Below are 6,000 nucleotides of genomic sequence, written 5' to 3'. Positions count from 1 at the left end.
CAGTACCTTGCATTTGTAAATGTTAAACTTCACCTCCTTTCTCAGTCCATTGAACCAATTTGTCTATACCCTGTTGCAGTAGCTTACCCTGATGACTATTGTTAATCACATTGCCAACATTTGTATCATCTGCAAGCATGGACAATATATCTGATATACCTTCATCAACATCATTGATAAATATTGAAAATAATAATGGATCCAGCACTAAACCATGGGAAACTTCACCAATAACATTAGTCCATGAAGAGCAGTGCCCCATTAATAACCACACTGTTTTCTTTCACTTAGCCATCCCTTTATCCATAGCAGCAACTTGCCCTTAATTCTACATTGTTCCAGTTTGTATAGCAGTCTTTTATGTGCAACACTATCAAAAGCATTCCTGAAATCCAAATGTATGATGTCAAAATTATTTTTTGCTTGGTCACTGCATCATAGTAACCCATCAGATTGGCTAGATATAACTCCCTTAACAAATCCATGCTGCAATCACGGTATAATTACCTGCCTAGATGGTCCTGCATGTGTAGAAGTGGGTAGTCTGAATAAATTGAAGAACTAGACAAACTCTAACAGTTTATGGTGTTTGGCCGATGCTGTCTTAAGTTTTACTAAACCAATCTGAAGGCTCTAAATAGCGCATACTTTGAAATAGGTTGTCTATGCATGGGTAATACACTTCCATCATTTCTAATACCCAGGTAGTATGCATGCATTGTTTAAATTATATTTCATATTGTGAATACCTTCACTAGTTGCTGAGGTATTGCACTGCTTTGAATAAGTAACACTTCACCAGTGGAGAAGACTGTTTCTTATTTTTGGCAGATACCACCACCCAAACGACACCGTTTCAAATCTTGTTGGCTTATTCATCTGTGGGTGGGCAGGTATCCTGTGTTGCAATAGTAATAACCCAGTTATGCAGTATGACACCACAATTTGAGAGATGCTTGATGATTGTGTGCATGGTTTAAATCATGCACACAATCATCAAGCATCTCTCAAATTGTGGTGTTATACTACCCGGGTAGCACAAATGATGGAAGTGCATTATCCATGCATAAACAACCTTTTTCATACTATTAGACATTTCAGCAATAAATATTTTTAGTGCATACTTGGTTCTAAATTGCTTTCCAGTTGATTAAATAAAATCAGTTTATGCAGAATATTAATTATTAAAACGCCTATTTGCCAATTAAATTAATTTCTAGAATGTAGAAAGAAATGTTCATGGAGGTTAGAACCACCCATATTTGTGAAATAAGTTTTTTGATGTTCAGATCTTTTCACAGATATTACCTTGAATGTTGATGATGCATTCAGTAGATAAAGTAAAAGTATAAGGAAAGGCACGTATGAAGTGGCCTTAGTTGTCGATGTTCCTAATATCCAATATGTACGAATTAAAGAACATTTTGGATGTGGTGCATGCACGAACACAATCATCATTAGGTGTCTACCAGTTGCACAATTGGGTCTTTTTCGCAACGTGGCTGAGTTAGTCGGTATCAGGCGAGGGTAACATGGTTTTTTTTCGCAACGTGGCTGAGTTAGTCGCTATCAGGCGAGGGTAACATGGTTTTTTTCGCAACGTGGCTGAGTTAGTCGGTATCAGGCGAGGGTAACATGGTTTTTTTTCCGCTGGGGTTTTTCTTAAAGCAAACAAAAAATCGGCAACAGACCACACAAAATTTACAGACAATATACACGGAGCAACGTGGCATAGCTGCAGATGCTCCTAAAATCCAATATAACAACAGTAGCACAGTGGTATTGTCACCATCCTCCTCACACTGGGTGGAAAAGGCCAGGTTTGAATCCGTTGATGATGCAAGGAACATTAGTGGGCTTTTTTCATTCTAATGCCGAGTTAGTCGGCCTCAGGCATAGATAGCAAGGTTTTTGCTAGCAAAACAGGTAAATCGACCAGAGAACGCACACAATTCACAGACATAATACACATGGGTATATGTATGAAATTACTGGGTGACCATAATATAATAGTTTTTTTTTTTTTTGTTGTTGTTATTTTAGGATAACCAGAGAATGAGTGTTTCATTCACTGCACTCCCAATGATCGGACCTAATCAGATTAATACATAATTCTGGGAAATAGTCATCAGGAATAAATTTTCAGTGGACACAGATGAAGTAAATATAACAATACTACTGCATTCTAAAACTATTAGAATTTTGGCTGCAGCAAGCAGCCAAAAAAGCGATACTAATGAAAATAATGTAAATCCTTTAAAGATAATCTCTTGTGCTAGCCAACTGCCTTCAAGCTATTCATGATCAAAGAATTATTCTGCAACATACTTGGAATAGATTTAGTATAATGCACAAAAGTGCTTTGTGCATTATTAGCAATGTATTCTAATTAAAAATGAATAAAACATTAAAATAATGTCTACAAAAAATTCTGATAATCTTGTTCCACCACATAACCCAAATTATTACATTATTTTGTGTTAAATCGTGTCTCTTCCACTTGACTTCATTTAGAAGTCTGGGTTCCAGTCCAATAACAGGTAGAAAAAATTTCTAAAAGTACCTTCAATCAGAGCAGTAGTTAGCCAATTTGAAACAGATGGGAATTGGATTCCACAAAGTTTTTGCATAGTAGTTTCAGCAGAGTAGTTGATTATTGCACTGCTTGACAAAATTAACAAAACAAATTGTCTTTCATGGACATTTTATTATGAACGGGGTTGCCAAAGATGAATATTTGATATAATAGGCATCCTGGCACATATATTGCGAGTATCCAATAGAAATCGATCTACCTTACAGATATGATTTGATTTCGGTTTTTTATGGTGCAAAGGTGACTAAGGTCATGATGCACCAAGTCCACTACCTTACAGAACTGCACACTATGAAATTATTCATGCCTATGAAAACATGGGTTGCAACCACATCTCCAGTACTCATAGTGGCAATTCATCATTTAGATGAGTCTTGGAGGTGCCAGGCATTGGACCACAAGCAGGACAGAGGTGCCAAGTTGGCTTAATGTGTCATGCAGTGTAGTCTCAGCACTATGGCAGTAGTTTCAGGAGACAGAAACCATTACTAGCTGGCTAAGGTCACCTGAAGGCTATATCAACCAGAACAGCTCATTATCCAAGATGGAACTCTGATGATGCCATCAACTCTCCTGAGGTTGCTGCAGCCACAGATGAAAACATTTCCAACCAGACATTAAGGAGGCTCAATTCAAGTGGACTCTATGCAAGGAAGCCAGTGGCTTGTATCCCATTAACTACAACCCAACGCAACTCATTGAATCTGATGCCATGAACATGACTTGGAGCCCTGAACAATGGGCTACAGTTGTTCTCTGAGTCCCATTTTAGCCTACAGATTCTAGACGTTATTTCTTCTGGAGACAAAGAATGCAGTAGCATCCCTTCATCACAGAAAGGGACACTTATGGTAGTGGCCGTTCTCATGTGGGGTGGAATAATGACCAACAGCCGCACCCCTCCTCCTTTTCATTTGGGTATCACAACTGCACGAGGTACCAAGGTTTGATTAATATTTGATAAATATATACATGAACCGTATGTGCAATTTTCTAGGGGTTTGGCCCAGAATTTCTTTTCATGCACACCACTGCACATAGAGCTCAAGTGGTGGAGGAATATCTTGAAGCTGAAGATATCCAACTGCTGTGGCTAGCACAATCACCATACATCCGATCAAATGTGTGGGATGCCCTTGTGCATTGCACTGCACGAAGACTCCTTGGTCATTTGGTGAGCTGAGGTCTGCACTGGTGAAAAAATATAATTTGTTGCCACAAAATCTTATAGACATCCTCATATTGAGCATGGTTCACAGATGTCAGGGCTGTTTAGCCTTTGGAACAATTTGTACAACGTACTGATGTGACTATATTTTTGAGCATTTGTATTGACTTCTGTAATGTGTCCTTTACAGCAATTTTTATAAAACCCCTATAAATGTTTCTTAAAACTATCCGAAGTTTCTCGCTGCCTCCTCATTTTATCATTATTCTACGGTACACCACCATACGAAATATTGTCCTGCTTCATCGCAAGTTTCATGAGTTACACCATGTTATCTATGGTTTTGTTAATTTCGTCAAGCAGTGTAGTTCAGGTACTTCAGCCAAAGGCTCACATGGTTGGCACAGTTGATATAATTACCGCCCTCCTCATGCCAGGTGATAAAGACCTAAGTTTGAATTCCATCAATGACATGACATATTTTTATGAGCCTTTACAATGCATCTGTTAGCCTCAGGTGAATGTTGCATGGTTTTTCTCCTGGAACCCTAAGTTTGTTTGTCCAGAATGTTGGAAATTGATCACAGAACATACAATTTAGACATAATATATATGGTGCAATATGGACAAAGTTGCTGATGCATGTAAAACCCTACAATCACAGCCAATTATTCTATATTCCTGAAACAAAACACAAATCAATCTAAATTTCAAAACATGAATAATTTTAAATAAACTGTACATAAAATCAGATTATGATTAAAATTTATTACAATTTATATCAATAGGTGTTTTGTTTTTACTATTGTAAAAAATTAAAGTAGAGATTATCAAGCTCTTTATTAACAACACTATTACAAAAATGCAGTTCCCACAACAAATCAGGATCCACTTCAGATCCAAATGCAAGTTAGGATCCATCTACGAATGGATCTTAACTTGCTCTGATTGCACTTGATATGGCAGCTACATTGTTGGCAAATATTTGTAACCAGAAAGAGCAATTTATGCACCATATGACTGTACATTCCACATTGTGGCCAATTTGGTTTGCTGGACAAAACCTATTTCCAGGAGGAAAAAACACTCTACTGTCACCTGAGATAGACTCAGCCACATTGTGAAAAAAAAAAAAACAAAACAAAAATTCCTTACCTCATTGACGGGATTTGAACTTGGATCTTTTCAACCTACCTGGTGTGGGGAAATGTTTATACCAAATGTTCACAGCAAAACAGAATCTTATCTTCCTCAAAGAGGATCATTATATGTTCTTTAACACATTGGCAGGGGAAATTTTATTAGCCAAAATCCAAAGGGCATAAATTTATATACTCATGAGCCAAAACATTATGACCACCTAAAAGTGTGTTGGGCTACATCATAACTGTTTACACCCAGCATGGTATTGATTCCACGAGACTGCAGGTGTCCGCAGGTTTTCTGGACTAGATGGACAGGACCAACCAGTTTGGCAATGGAGTAAAATTGGCGTGGCTTGTCATTTGCTACATTCCACCACATTCTACAAATGTTTGAGATTGATGTCGGGATAATTTGGTGACCAGGGAAGTATACAAAATGCTTGGACATAATCCTTGAACCACTTCTGCAGTGCAGTGCAGGTCTTGTGACATTGGGTGTCTTTTTGAGAGTCCAGTGACATCTGGATGCATGGTCACCATGTAGGACAAAACTTTGTCAGAAACAATGTCAAGGTAGGAACTGGCAGTGAGAATGTGTTCAATGAGGATGAAGGGACTAAGCGATGTCCATAAAAACATCCCAAAACCATATCACTGCCACTGATCTGTTTTCATCCAACCTTGCAGTCTGGTTGCAGCTGTAACATTGGCTGATAAAACCAGGCAACTGTTTTTCCAGCTATCCAATGTCCAGGAATGATACTCCTGTACCCACTGCAGGCAGAAATGTCAATGGTGGTCAGTGACCTTGGGCACATGAACAAGTCACCTACTCCATAGGCCTATCAGCAATGGTCTCTGCTGGATGGTGTGCTGAGAAACATTTCTCTGTGTGCCTTGGTTGTAGTCCGCTGATAACCAATTCTATTAGACTGTTTTTAGCATAAATATTAATTTCTTTGTTCATTAAATTGTCTGTTATTAATTACCAACACCAGCAAGAAGTCCTCGCTTTCTGAAATTTCTTGTATTGTACGTGTTTTTTTCCAGATCTATTATGTCTCTTCTCCTGATTTCCAGCTTTTTGCATG

This window comes from Mastigoproctus giganteus, chromosome 5 (genome assembly GCF_048544385.1).
Source record: "Mastigoproctus giganteus isolate SK-2022 chromosome 5, ASM4854438v1, whole genome shotgun sequence".
Taxonomy (NCBI): Eukaryota; Metazoa; Arthropoda; class Arachnida; order Uropygi; family Thelyphonidae; genus Mastigoproctus; species Mastigoproctus giganteus.
Note: the sequence above shows the minus strand (reverse complement) of the source record.